The following is a 15949-nucleotide window of genomic DNA, read 5'->3' as shown; positions in this document are numbered from 1 at the left end:
CCTTCCCTGTAGCTGGGATGAAATTTTTATTAAAAACAAAATTAAGAGCCTAAATTTGGTTTTTAAAAAGTTCAATACATGTGTTACAATTTTCTCCCAAAACATAAAATCCTGTGCTTCTAACTTTAAAATACTTAGCCAGCTAAGGGGTATTATGCATTTTGAATGTCTAACAACCACCCCAAAGTAGGCTGGCTACACACATTCCCATCACATCTATGTTCATGATTTGCCCAATAGTGACTGCTCTGACCCTGCGCCCCTTCACTTTCTCACAGTCCATCTCTAAGCAACTCTCAATAAAATCTGCATGTCAAGTACCCCATTTCCCAAACCCTATCTGCATCATGACATATAGAATCCACCTCACCTGAGAACCTGAAATCGTTCTCACCAAATACCTGGCAAACTCATCTATGAAACCATGAGCCTGGTTTGGTCATTCACTTACATAACAACGTGACAGCTTCCTGGCTTTGTGGAGGGAAGCTACACTGAATCATTGTGAAATAGCAGTCAAAACCGTGAAATCAACAACAGATACATGCTTTGTATCTGGTGAAAGACTGTGCTCAGGGAAGACTCAAAACAGTCCCTCCAAACAGACAATTCAATGTGACAAGTGTAGTGACCATTGGATTCACAATCCTGTGTGCACATACTGAGTTGGAATCTCCTTCTCTACAGGCTTGATAGGCAAATAGTCACTACACCCCCTAATATGGTGACACCTTCTCTGAAACCATTTGAGGTCTGAGCGACATGGGAAGGATTGGACATGAATCAATGGAAGCCACTGCACAGCCCAAAGTTCCTCAGGGGTCTGGAAAGGGACCTCTCCTGATGGTGAAGGATATCAAGGCCTTTCTTTCAGGAGCCAAGGCAAGATAACCCTAACTTCCCTGCAGGTGCAGACACTTACTTTGAGATACTCTTGCTGAATGACACCACCACACAAGAGGAAGAGTGAGGTCTCCAGAGAACGCACTTAGGGAAGAACAGTTGCAAATCGCACCATAGGTTGGATCTGACAGGAGCCTGCTGTTCACTGGCACCAATGTGACAGGATAGCATCCCATTTTCCAGGCCATATGGTAGCACAGGAGGGGGCTCTGCCTTGGAATGCTCTGTCCCCCATACGTTATTGGTTCAACAGATGTGAAATCCACGAATAGAATTCCTCAGAACCTTCTTGAAGGCCCTTGGTGCCTTTCTCATCCAATCGCTGCCTCCAACAGTGACTGGAAGTAGCCTCAGCTTCTGAAGGACCCCCCAGCTTCTGTCTGACTGGTGGCTTCCAGTCAAGCACACAGGCACTGGCCCTCTTCTTGAATTAGATGGGCCTCACTTGTCTCATCTGAGGGCAAGCCACAGAATTATGGCTTAAGTCTGAAGAAGGTCTAGTCACTGCCACCTTTGAGCTGCTGCAGTTATGAGCTGCCATGTGTTGAGGCCACCAGAGACCATGTATACACGACAGTCTCTGAGGACTCCACACACAGATGCCCAGTCATTCTAGCATTTCAGGTGCCCTGCCAAACACTTAAGGGAATGGCTACAGGAAAAGCAGACCAACTCAACAGAACCAGCTTAGACTAACTTGTGATATTTCAAGATCATGATGCTTCCTTTGCTCTAGACACAAGATAATTATGCCAAATGCAAAAACAGAGCAACTGCTATCCTGTCACAACTAAAAGTGTGGTGTTCCCACTATCTGTTTCACTGGTGCTGTCCTGGGACTGGTTGCTCTGCCACAAATTGGGTGTCTCATGCAGTCCCTGACATCTGCTCAGGAGGTGGGAAAATACAACCACCTACAAAAAAGGGAAACAAATCACACTACTTTGGCTGAATTTGAACCATGATCCCTCACATCTCAGCTTTCTGAGCAGCTAAGATTATAGCTATGAACCCCAGCTCACAAGAAAACACCGAGTGTTTATTCTTAATAGCGAAGTGTATGCCCTTAGAGCAAGGCATGCAGGCTGGTGGTGAGGGCCTGGCTTTGAATCCTGGCTTGTTTGATCTCATTGTTAGAATATGGTGGTAATGGGATTACCTTCCTTAGCTGGGTACTGAGGGGGAACTGTGGGAAACTTAACATATTAAGGACATTTGGGACAATGACCAATGTCAATGGTCAATAGACAATGGCCAATAGACAATGGCCAGGGCATGTGGGCATGATCAGTTTGAAGGGCAAACATTCTGCAAACAATTCTTATTGCAAACACATTGCCTTCAAAGCCATTGCATGATTTATTAAAAAGGGAGTAAGGGATGCTAGTCTGGTTCTGGAAACAGATGTAACCCAAATTGCTGCCAATTCCTCAGTGAGACCTGGGAATGCATGATCAATAGGCAGAAAGTGGACCACAATATGTGGGTATGGACAAAGTTTGTTGACATATCACATGCTGATTTACAGCATACAGACCTAAAAGTAGATCTTCAGACAAAGAGAAGAAAGTTAACTTTACAGAATTTCATACGAACACAGACAATTAGAGGTAATTTTAAGTCAGTAAGCAGGAAGAATTAAACCTTGTCAACAAATGTGAAGTAGCTCCAGTGATCAGAGGTTGCAAAGAGTAAGCAAGGCACAGGTGAGCTTCCTTAGACACACAAAGAGAGTCTCTGGGCATTGTCCTATAGAATTAACAGGGGAGAATAATCGCACTTCCTGCAAACCTTCACCTGAGTCTGGCAGCTGGGCATCAGGCCTTTGCCCTGACATGGAGAAAGGGGAGTCCCTCTTATTTCCCCCAGAGGGAATACATGCAGGCATATGCACACTCATGGCACGTAAGACTTCAGATGGGGTCATGAGAATCAATGCCTCCAACTAACTTGCCTACTTGGTTCCTACAGCTGTAGAGCTCCATCTTCCTCACACCAACATTTTGTCCTTGTGACTGCCCAGAGACAAGAAAGTTTCCAAACAACTGGAAAGGGTTGCCTTCCTGGAGGGCTCTGATTGGAGAAGAGGCTTGGTCATGAGGACTTCCCATTGGTGGGTTCCAGTGCTGATGTTCTGTGACCTTCCCAAAAATCTTACACCTTCCCTCCCCTACCTTTCAGAATGACAGCACAAAAGCCATTATAAACACCTGTCTCTACTTTACCCTAACCCACTTTCTTATTTCAAAGGGTAGGGGTTGGGGGCATAAGTTTGCATCAGGAAGCTAAGCTAACAAACAACAAAATAACTTGAGTTTAAAAAGATCTAAACCCCAGGAATACCTCCCTGAGAAGGAGGAGTAATGCTTTTATGGACTTCTTCAGAACTGTGGTATTCAAAATGGAATGCTACAGACAAACCAATGGGGTTAAGAAGTAAGATGTAGGCTGAGCATCTCTAATCTGAGGATCTTGTGTTGTGATGCTGTCTCAAGTGAGAAGATTCCACATTGGGCTTCCTGTGACTGTGGCCATCAAAATAGGAGCACGCTGCTATGGGCTCATGCCTGTAATGCTAGCTGAGATATAAGGATGTCTACAGTTCAGAGCCAGTGTAGGTAGAAAAGTCTCTGAGATTCTGATCCCCAATTAACCACAAAAATGTAGACATGGAGCTGTGTCTCAAGTAGTAGAGCACTAGCCTTGAGCAAAAAGCTCAAGGTAAGTGCTCAGTTCCTTAGATCAAGCCTCAGGTACAACACAAAAGGAAATGAAAACAAAAAACATCAAGGCACACTAAAAGTATATAAAGTTATCTTCAGTCTAGGTATATAAGTAATGAATGCATTTTATGTTTAGAATTAATCCCAGCACGAAGTTACCTTATCACATATATGCAAATGTTCCAATATCTGAAATTCAAAATATCTCCTTTCTCAAGTATTTTGTAGGAAGGACAGTCAATCTGTTTTAAATTTTCTATTATTAAACCATTCTTTAAATTTTTCCACATTCTATATGTCATATAATTCTTAACATTACTTAAATAGAAATAAGCAAACATCTAACTGCAGACGACATGTGCCTATTGTGCTTTCCATGCTACCAAATTCCTTAATCCTTGTCCACAGTACTAAGAAATGGGTACTACTGAAGAAGAGATTAAAAACATTTCTCTATTTCAGGTGGTGTACAGTCTGAGTATTCAAAGGTAAGTCAGGATATGTCGTATTTCTTAAAGCTATACCCTTAAAAAGCAGACATCAGAATACAACACAGGAGGTACTTCCTAAGTACCCATTGGATGAGTAAGTGATGGGCACTCAAGACTGCTAGATTCTCTTTCCATAGAAGGGATTATTATGTTATATTAAAAGATAAGAAGTGAAGAACAGAACACATGGGAGAACTTTTGCAGCCATGCTCCTTTTTAACCTCATCTCCATATACAGTACTGAAGATCCCTTCAGATGTTAAAAGGGAAGGCAGAGGAAAAGAGAACAATCACCTGGAGATTACAGAGTTTCATCCAGTCAGGACTTAATCTGTTTTATGTCCCAAGTTCTATCTGGAGGCTGATGAATATCAGTCCCAGATGAATGTCAATCAAAATGTAGCTCTCAATTACAACTCCCCAAAGAACTTTCAAAATTATGCCAATTGTATTATTCTATACTCTGTAGAAACTAACCCAAATGTCACCTTTCCCAGGTCAGAAAGTATGTGCCCAATGGCCAAGTTCACCAAACTCCATGCTAGACAGGCCTTGTTAATATTGCTCTTAGAAACATGTACATCCTGAATTACCAGAAAGAAACAAGAAAAATGATTCAGAAACCAGCCTGTTGGCATAAACTGCATCACATCAACACCTAAGTAGTTTCTTTATGTGGCTCCATTCTCTGCCCTTCCCAGGGCTTTACCCAGGGACTCTGAGCTAAATTTTTAATATATACATACACATACATATGTATGTACTTATGCATATATGCATATATATGTATGTACATGCATTTAAACACATATATAAATACAAATACACACAAATTATCATAACAAATAACACTGACTGCCTCCCCATAAAAGAAGTAAGGTTTCCTGAAGCTGAATTCCAGGTCTAATAAACAGAACAAGAAAACTTCTAGATGTAAAGTGAAGGCTCTCAACCTGTAGAGATATTTTTCTATGAAACCAATCAAAATAAGAATCATACCCTTCCAGTCTTCAAAGACAGTTCTTTTTACAGGAATTATGCATAGAGATGCAAAACATAAAGTTGTCTTTTGTCTTAGCTCATGAAGGTAAACTCCCTCTAGAATAAACTACTGAGCCTAGATCATACATTGTATGTTGAAGAATTTAAATACTCAATGCATATTATTGAAATTAATTCATAGTCATGCCTAAGAAATTAATTTACCTCTGCCCTGTTTTCCTTATGTATAATGTACCATGAAATCAAAGAAATAATAGTACAAGTTAAAAAAAATACCTATTCCAATGTGGGCAATATGAAAAAAAAAAATTACTAAGGAAAATAGAGATACTCAAAAGTAACAATCAGTATGGAAATAAATCAATAGTCAAACTTGTGAGTAGCTGTCAATTGCTTAAAACATTACACCCAGACCTAAACCATTTTATCTTTTCAGAAGGTTCACCATCTCTATAGTAAAATAACCATTTACTCCAATATCCCCCAGCATTTTTTGGGGACATGAAGGTTAACAATACATTTTAGAGCTAATTGTCTCTCTGGAGCATTTTTCTCATCAGAGGACTTTTCCATTTTCTACTCAGCACAACCCGCTCTGTGCCCTGCTTGTCAAAGGCAGACTCCAATCCCACAGGCATGCCCATGCCTGGAAAGTCCATCACTAATCCCCAATGGCTGAGCTCACACTCAACACTCTCCATTTCATCTGCAGTTTCTATTGTAACCAAAGGAAAAAGCCAAAGAGCAAGACACAAACAGACCAGAACAGCAGCCACAGACAGTGCTGAAGTCTGAAATGGGACTTAATATTTATGAAAAAAAAAAAATTCCTTAGGTTGAATCAATAGCTCCAAGTTCCCAGCTGCACCTGGGCATGGGCAACCCCTCCTGCTGCACAGCATGCCCTCTTCATTCATTGGTTCAGCATCTTGCATCATGGTTGAATCAGTCTTACCCAAGGAAAGGAAGAAAAGGAATGACATCTGCTCTGTTCTCTGCAATTTATCAGCTCTAGTTTTCTCATCCAAGAAACACATATGTCCAGTCCCTTCCTCACACACAGTCTTTGTTCTAGCACTGCAGAACTGCAATTCTGGGGGAAGAGAGAGTCATACAGTGTTATCTTAGCTCTTGCTTGTTTATGAAGTGTTCTAAACCCAAGGAAGAAACATTTAGATTGGAGACATGTAAAAAAAAGATTTCTGTTCTAACTAATTTGTTTCAAATTTTAAGGATACAGTGAATTTGGAAGCCTGCTAGCAGAGACATGGTTTTTTGCAGTTTGCTCTCTACATTTTGAGTCCCCCTGTATCCTGGTTAGAAAGACCAGAGAATTCATATAATCCATTCTATCGCTTGTGTCAAAATAGCCCATTTTTTAATTAGTTTTTTTTTATTGTGAAAATACTGTACAGAGGTGTTACAATTACATGGACAAGATAATAAGTACATTTCTTATCAAGCATTGTAACCTCCTCCTCTGTTTAACCTTCCCATTCCTTCTCATCTTCCCCGCCCCCTCCACCAAATCCCCCTGCCCCCCCAACAAAGTTGTAAAGTTCGTTTTCGACAAAACACTTGTACATCTCATTGTTGCAATGGGTCCACCTGTATCCCTATTTAAACGATTTGTTTTTCCCCTTCCCCTCCACAAATTATACTGACATCAAATACAGTGAAAGCAGGGGTTATACTTTGGGGAAGGGACATACATAGCAACAAAGAAATAATCTTATAAATGTTAGAAACAATCGCATGAAAGAAAAAAAAACATTTGAATATATATTTTAGGTTTCATTTCCCTAACATCACCTTATCTGACGTTTACTGCTTAACTCAGACATATACTAGATATTGCAAATAAGGGAAGCCATGGGACCTATGTTTCTCTGGGCCTGGATTACTTCACTTAATATAATTTTTTCCAAGCCTTTCCATTTCCTAACAAATGGGGGCAATGCCATTCTTTCTGATGGAGGCATAGAATTCCATTGTGTGTGTGTGTGTGTGTGTATATATATATACCACATTTTCTTGATCCATTCATCTACTGAGGGGCATCGGGCTTGGTTCCATATCTTAGCTATAGTAAATAATATTGCAATAAACATAGTCATGCTGGTAACTTTAGTGTGGTCTTGTTTGTATACATTTGGGTAAATGCCCAAAAGTGGGATTGCTGGGTCATAGGGGAGCTCTATGTGGAGTCTTTTGAGGAACCTCCATACTACTTGCCAAAGTGGTTGAACAAGTTTACATTCCCACCAACAATGCAGTAAGATTCCCTTCTGTCCACATCCCCTCCAGTATCTGTTGTTATTAGAGTTCGTGATTTTAGCCATTCTAACTGGAGTGAGGTGGTATCTAAGTGTTGCTTTGATTTGCATTTCTTTTATGGAGAGGAATGTTGAGCATTTCTTCATGTGTCTATTGGCCATCCTTCTTTCCTCTTCAGAGAAGTTTCTCTTTAAGTCTTTAGCCCAGTTATTTCTTGTGCAGTTGTTTCTTTGATGATTTGTTGTTGGGGGATTTAATTTTTTGAGTTCCAAGTATATTTTAGATATGAGACCCTTGTCCGTTGTATGGCTAGTTTATCTTCTCCCAATCCATGGGCTTAAAAATAGCCCATCTTGAAGGCCAAATCACCTTCAAGACTTTGCAGGGAAAAGGAATGATATCCCTTATCCATTCTCTTGTTGAGAGTTAACATAATGTGGCAAATTCCTCCCATCCTTAGCCTCATTTTCCTTAGTCCAGAATTTCTGTTTAGCAGACCACTGTTAGGCTCACTTCCAGCTTCATGAAAGATACTCTCCTTACAGGCCATCTAAGTCAATGTTAACACCTCCTTCTTTAGGACAATAGTCTAGATTATTGGGATTGGAATTCAAATTCAGGAACGCTATTTCCAAAATGGAACATCTGGTTTACTCACGCTCCTGAGACCTACACCAAGTATTAGCATTGAACCTTAGCTCAGTCCCCTGCAATAGCTGATCATATACCTCATCCTACCAATGGCTGGTCACTTTTGGTGGGAGGATCATTCAAGCCCAGGAGTTGAAGGACATCCTGGGTAACACACACAGGAAGATTCAGTCTCAAAGAAACAGGTGCAGAACTTCTCTAACAGAGGCTCTGCTTTTAATCCCAAGTACTAAAAAAACAATACTAACCTAATGCATAATAACTTTTTACTAATAATCAATCTCTTTTAATGCACAAATTATAAGTATTCTTTTTAAGCATCAAACTTTAATCTGCAAGTTTATAAAGATTCCAGATTACTGTAGAAGAAAGGCATGCTTAGGTTCCTCGCTCAGTGAAGTAAGCTTAGAAGTAGGAAGCAATTTCAAGTCATTTCTTACCTTAATACAAGGACATCAAAGTCATGTTACTAACACTCATTAACTTTGCTATGCCTGTCATCCACCTTGAAAGCTTTTGTGTTGCTGCTGAAGATTTTCCACTATTCACTCATTTGCTTCAATGGGGACTTCTTTTCACATAACAGGATTATTTCCTCCATGCAGTCCTGGAAAGGTATGAAAACAGGAAGCTCCATTATTACTCGACCTCGCTGTTTTCTTTTTTTTTTGTGCTTGTATGAGAACTTGAACTCAGGGCCTGGGTACTATCCTCTAGTTTTTTTCTGTCAAGATTGGTGTTCAATCCCTTGAGCTAAGGCTATATTACCACAGTTTTGATGGCTAAATGGAGATAATTGTGTGCTTTCAAATTCAGTCTTCAGATAGCAGCCTTCTGAGTAGGATTAGAGAGGTGAGACTATAGTGCCCAGCCCCCAGAAGCATTTCTTCCTTAGAAGTGGTGCTGTGGTTGAAGAGGTAAAGCACCAGCCTCGAGAACACAAAGGGCCAGGGCCAGTGGCCAGGCTCTGAGTTCAAGCCCCACCACTGAGAAAAAAAAAACACTTAAATGAAATGAAACTATTATTTTAGATATGAGACCCTTGTCCATTGTATGGCTAGTGAAGATCTTCTCCCAATCCCTGGGCTTTCTATTGATTTTGCTAGCTATGTCCTTTGCCATGGAGAAACTCTGCAATTTCATGAAAGCATATTTGAACAAACTTTCTTTGATTTATTGTGTTTCTGGATATCTATTAAGAAAATTTTGGCATACACTAAGGAAACCCAGGGTTTCTCCTATTCTGTCCTGTAATGTTTTCAGGGTGTCTGCTTTGACTCTGAGGTCTTTGGTCCATTTGGAGTTGATTCTGGTGCTGGGTGATATATAAGGATTTAGCTTTAGTTTTCCACAAGTAGTTAACCAGCTTTGCCAGCACTATTTACTGAAGAGGTTGTCTTTCTTCAATTCTATTTTTGAGTTCCCTTATCGAAGATTAGATGGGTTCATTTCTGGGTTTTCAATTCTATTCCATTGGTCCTGAGGTCTGTTTTTGCGCCAGTAACCACCTGTTTTGATTACTATGGCTTTGTAGTAGAGTTTGAAATTTGGTACTGATATTCCTCCAACATTGTTTTTTCTGATAAGGATCATTTTTGTTGCTGCTTAGTGGATAGTGAAGTTAAATAATTACTTGAAATTTAATTATCTTATATTTATAAGGTTATACAAAGTGAAACCTCATTTTAAACTGAGAAATGCATTCTTGCTAAAGTAGCCATTGCATAATCATTTCTCTTCTACTGGAGTTATTGTTTGGCTTTTTATTTTTATTTTTGTTGTCCATGAAGCTTGAACTTTGGGCCTGGCCCCTGTACCTGTGCTTCTTTGAGCTCAAGGCTAGCTCTCTATCACTTGAGCCATAAGGCCACTTCCACTTATTTTTGAGTAGCTTATTGAAGAGTCTCAAGAACCACTATCCTCAATTCTCAAGTTCCTGAGTAGTTAGTATTACAGGCATGAGCCAAGCCACTAGCACCTGCCTTGGGCTAACTTTCTAAATGAAATTGTGTAAGAAAAAAAATTGTCTGTTAGTAAGGATCAGTAAAAAATTCCCTCTGACTTTGGAAACATTTTTTCTTGGTTTGTGTATTTTTCTTGCTGGTGGCAATCAAATTCAGAATTTCATGCAAACTACGCATACTATCACTAGCCATACCTGGAGTTATTCTGTGTTCTATTTATTTTAATTTTGGGGGCTGATTCTGGGACTTGAACTCTGGGTCTGGGCACTGTCCCTAAGCATTTTTGCTTAAGGTTACTACTATGCCACTAAAGCTACAGCTGTGTTTCCAACTTTTTGGTTGTTAATTGGAGATAAGACACATAGATTTTTCTCCCTTGGGTCAGCTTTGAACAGAGATTCTTAAACTTCAGCCTCTTGACTGGCTAGGATTATAGACTTGAGCCACTAGCATACACTTATGTCTTTAAAATATATCCATTAGTAACAATAATAAATGACTTATTATTACTACAGGATCACACCTACAATGCTACCTACTTGAGAGGCTGAGATCTGTAGATCATCGTGTAAATACATCATGGTTATACAATTCAAAGTTCATTAATTTTTGTATGTGCTGGCCCTAAGGATTGAGGGCTTCAATTCAAAGCTTGAGCACTATTTTTGAGCTATAGTACCACTTCCAGGTTTTTCATAGTAGTTTTTCAAAGTAGTTCTTAGGACTACTGGACTTTTCTGCCCAGGCTGGCTTTGAACTGCCATGCGTATCCTCCTGAGTAGGATTTAACCAGAAAAGCCACACTGAAGGTGTATACATGCTCAAATGGTAAATGCTAACCTTGGCTGGAAAAAGTTAAGAGGATTCAAGCCCCAGTATTGGCACATATACACTTATATGCATGCATGTGCATACACACACACACACACACACACACACACACACACACACAAAAAAAAAAAAAAAAAAAAACCAGACTCCTATACTCAGTTCCCCAGGATGAAAAAAAGGTAAAAATAACAAATTATAAGATGGATGATTATTTTAAGTAGCTTCAATAGTTACTAACATGGCTATATTGTGGCTTAGGTGGTAGAATGCTTTCCTCCCATACACCAGTTCAATTCCCCACGTTGTTCAAACCAAACCACACAAACAAAAACACACAAAGAAGCATATCATACAAAAGATATATAATACTATGTAACAAACATTAATCATTAAAAAATAACTGAAAAACAGCAAAATACAGCCATGTCAAAATCATGCATGGGGGGCTGAGAAGGTGGCTCAGTGGTAGAGTGCTTGTCTTGCATGCTTGAGGCCCTGGGTTCGATTCCCCAACATCACATAAGCAAAAAGAAAAAAGCCAGAAGTGGCGCTGTGGCTCAAGTGGCAGAGCACTAGCCTTGAGCTGAAGAGCTGAGGGACAGTGCCCAGGCCCAGAGTTTAGGCCCCATGACCGGACCTCCAAAAAAAAATCATTCATGGGAATACTCAATATCTAAAGAATGTATTGTTTTCTATCAAATCAATCTATAAATTGAATGGAATTTTATGAGAAGTCTTATCAGGACTTTTTATAGTTTCAGGCTGCATAGCTTAGAAAAAATGAGACCTGGAAAATGACATCTAGGAACTCTGATAGAAATAATACATTTAGAATAATGCATGCACTATCTTCTTTGCTTCTAACTCAGGATGCATTCATCATCTTAAGGATGAGCATCTGTTCTATGGCAAAAATATATGCATTCTTTCCTGTAAGAAATTCACTAAAGGGGCTGCGAAGGTGGCTCAGTGTTAGAGTACTTGCCTTGCATGCATGAGGCCCTGGGTTCGATTCCTCAGCACCACATAAGAAAAAAGAAAAAAGCCAGAAGTGGCGCTGGGGCTCAAGTGGTAGAACACTAGCCTTGAGCTGAAGAGCTGAGGGACAGTGCCCAGGCCCAGAGTTCAGGCCCCATGACTGGACCCTCCCCCCCAAAAAAAGAAATACACTAAAGACTGAATCACCAAATAACCAAGAACTCAGATGGTATAACCCCAGAGTGATTAAGAGCAAAGATAAACACCTATATATATGGCTTTATGACAGGACTTGCTTTTATTATATAAATGCCACTGATGTCAAAGAGCTCTTTGCGCCTACTGTTAAGAGCACTCACACTCTGAGTGTGCCTCTGTCTTCCTGTTTATCTGCTTATCTGTTTGTTTGCTTGCTAACTCAATAAAGTATTGCCAAGTTTTCTTACCATGGTGACTACTCTGCAAATTTTTATTCTGTGACCAAGGACCCTAAGTCAAGAGTTTCTACTGATAGAGGGAAACTTCCCCAAACCTCACCTGGACCCAGTGACTGTTGTTCCTCAAAGTTATGAGGTGAGTTGCTGAGTGGTAGAGTGCTTGCCTTAAATGCAAGAGACTCAGTGTTTGGTCCCCGCTAACAGAGGAGGGGAAGGATTTGTAAAGATCAAAAGACACAAAGAATATGAAAGAACAATTTTGGGGACACACCATAACTCAAAATGAGGATTTGTTATACTAAAGCCTAGTAATCAAGACAATCTGGTATTACAGCTGAAGAAAAAGAATTACACAGGGTAGAGAATTGAGTACAAGCCCATGTAGAATCCTGAGATTTGACATTAGACTATTCAACAAATAGCTATTTGGATGAGCTATCTATTTATATGGAATAAGATACAAAATAGACCTTAACTTAAAGCCGTAGCAAACAATTCCTAAAAACAAAGAGGCAAAGGTAGAAAGCAACACTTAAAAGCTTTAAGAATGAAATAAGAGTACATTTTAAGAATGGAGATTTTCCCCAAGGAAATGAATACAAAGGTCAGAAAATATCAATAAGTTTACATTACAGCAACACCTTTGGTTGAGTAAGTAATATCAAGAAAAATATAAACATCCTCTCTTAAGGCTGAAGACATTTAAATAGTATGTATTCAACAAAGGAACATTTCAATCAAGAAGATGACAGATAGGATACATGATATTGAATAAAATATCTGAGCATGCAATTCACAAGAAAAGGCATATGTGATGTGGCAAGATTTATGAAAAATATTCTATCAGGAACAATAAAGAGATATCACACTTGTCAGACTAGGGAAAAGTTAAAAATATACTGGACAATACCAAATGATTGGATAAGGATTATATAAGAATATATGTGGATATTGATACCAACTTTATCATTATGCAAACTGCATATAGAGGAGTAAAAGTTATCAAACACCACTGACTAAAATTCATGAAGAAAATTTTCATACATAATATGAAGTACATCACAATTAATATGCACTGTCATAAGTATTTGTGATGATTTTTAGTACACTGGAAAATTTTTCAAGGAAGAAAAAAGGGGGTAAGAAGCCTTAATAAGGACCCTCATTTGTGAAATAACTTCAAGTACCCCACTACTTACTAGTTCGTAATGTTTTCTTTTTTGTTTTGCAATTCAGTTCCCACAGGGCAAGGGCAGGAGAGGAACAGCTTCCTTTGAATTGGGGTCATCTGCAAATGGTACCTGCATCTAGGACAACACAAATCATGAAGCTAGAGGTTTGCAAGATTAAGAAAAACAGGCTACTGGGCATGACCTGTTTGTGGAAGGGGAAGCACTGGATGGGGTGAGCAACAGTATCCCCTGCTCAGGGCTCATAATCCCAGTATATAGGCTATAGTTGGGAAGGGTGGTGGACATACTCCAAGCTCCAATGTGCCATCTCTTCTGCCCGCTAGAGCCCACCCTTAGTTCAACTGGCACCACATAGACACAATCATGTGTCCACATTCCATGAATGGGTTCCCATAGAATGGCAGGGTAGGAGCAATCTTTACATGAAAATGGATATATCTCAGATGGCACTGTCTCTGAGGCTGACAAATCATGAATAAAGAGTTCCTTTACATGAACAAGAAGAGGTCCTCACTATGAAGTCACTGTACCAGGTAAACGACTAGTTAGGGAGGTAGCAACATACCCAGATCCAAGTTAATAACCCCAGGCTACAAAGGAATTACAGGGGTATGGACACAGGACCAGGCCCAATATGCCCACAATCAGGCCTATCTGGCATCATGTATGTGCCCTCTTATGAAAGTGTGTACTGGCGCATAGGCCTATCAGAAGGGACCAGCAAGACAGTAGTCCACATGGTGAAGAGCAAGCTACCAGGCACGACCTCTCTTTAGCAGGAGTAAGCACATTTAGGAAGGTAGGCAGCACCCCAAGTCCCAAGCATATAAGCCCGGCTCCACAGGCCTGTGAAAGGGATGTTTTACAGTCTCCAACCCCATCCTTTTTCTCTTGGGTCCAAAAACACCTAGGACCTATCTAATTTAAAAATAGGTTAAGTGCTTTCATGGGAACATGTGTATACACATGCACAAAATCCCTGACCCATTATTTCATTTTCACAGGACAGAGGAGGGAATGGAATCACTTTGAATTGAAGGCCTCCCAAGGCTACACTGAAATTAGCCAGCTAAGGAAAAAGGACAAGCTATGGCTTCCCTTCTTCTGGATCCAATATATTGCACAACAAGGCCACTATGGCACCACATTTGTGCCCTCCTGTGAATGTGTATACACACATGCACAACACATATCACAACTGGATTCCCACAGTTCCAACCGGGAGTGGAACCACTTACTGAGAAGGACATAGGCACATATAGCTGCACATGGGCTGACTCATACCAGGAAGCCAGAGGTCCCAAAGTGAAGAAAAACTGGCCGCCTTGTATGGCTTCCCTGTAACAGGATAAGCCCTGGTTAGAAAGTGCAGCACCATGCCAAACTCCAGCCCGGTAATCCCAAGCAGCACAGGCCATACTCTGCAAGGGAGACATGAAAGACCTACTCTCTATGCTTTTCTTCCCTTGGGCTGGCATCAGCACCCAAGTGGGAAAATCTTGCCACAGGTCCTTGTGTTCCACAAACTGGTGTATACACAAGCACAATGATATACTCACTCAACCCCACACAAATATTCAGTTACCACAAAGGGAGAGTGGTCCTATTTGCATAGAAACTAGGGCATCTGGAATGGCACTGTCACCTCGGTCTTCAGAGAAGGACCTGCAAGATGTTAGTCCAAGAGGGAAAGAACAGGGTTTTGGGTATGCTCTCCCTGTAGGAGGAGGAGCACTGGTTGTGGAAGGTGGACGCATGCCCACTTCGAATCCCACAACCCTGGGCTATACAGGACACAGCTAAATAGCAAAACAGGACAGCTCGTAGTCAAGGAATCTCCAAGTCTTCTTTCACTTTGGTACTATAATATATAGTATACAACCAGTCAAATCTGACACTATGTACATGCCTTAGTGAGAATGTGTGTACATACATGCACAACTGCTCACCAGTGATTTGGTTCCCACAGTGTGGCAGGAGATGTCTAACATAAAATGAAATGGGGGCATGTGGGATGGCATCTGTTGTGGCCTGGCACAGATCAGGAATTTAGATTTCCTTAAGGTAAACAAGAGGCTCTCAATCATTTATTCACTTTAGCAGGTGAAGCACTAGTTAGGGAATATGTTGGAAGCATCCCCTGCTCCAGACCAATAATCCTAGGATACACAGGCATATGCTGGGTAGGTATGTGGGGCCACTGGAGCACCGTGTATGTACATTACTTCAAATGTCTGCAAACCCTCTCACACTTGACTCTTTTGGCATAGAGGATGAGTAGAATGAACTTACTTCAAATCACATGTATCCAGGATGGCACCCCCAACTGGGCCCACAGGACCATGAAGAGGTCATGAAGCTGTAGTTGAAGGAGCCCTTGGGTATGACTGCCCTGTTAAGAGGTGAAACACTGGTTGAGAAGGGTATCAGCATCTGCAGCTCCAAGCCCATAACCTCAGCCTACACAAGTCATAGCCTGGGAGGCATGAAAAACCATGC

General features: G+C 40.6%; 1 long non-coding RNA gene across 1 annotated transcript in view; it reads right to left on the bottom strand.

Annotated features, from left to right (window-relative positions):
* Positions 1-13539, bottom strand: part of LOC138804044 (uncharacterized) — a 95718-nt gene extending 82179 nt beyond the window's left edge. Inside the window, exons 1-2 of the long non-coding RNA XR_011365140.1 lie at positions 13457-13539; positions 8488-8654 (exon numbers count right to left, since the gene is read on the bottom strand). This is a non-coding gene — a long non-coding RNA (uncharacterized lncRNA). The remainder of the gene's footprint in view (positions 1-8487; positions 8655-13456) is intronic.
* Positions 13540-15949: the final 2410 nt, after the last annotated feature.

This window comes from Dipodomys merriami, unplaced genomic scaffold, assembly GCF_024711535.1.
Source record: "Dipodomys merriami isolate MVZ:Mamm:240054 unplaced genomic scaffold, mDipMer1.0.p SCAF_353, whole genome shotgun sequence".
Classification (NCBI taxonomy): domain Eukaryota; kingdom Metazoa; phylum Chordata; class Mammalia; order Rodentia; family Heteromyidae; genus Dipodomys; species Dipodomys merriami.
This window is presented reverse-complemented; position numbering and strand designations above follow the sequence as displayed.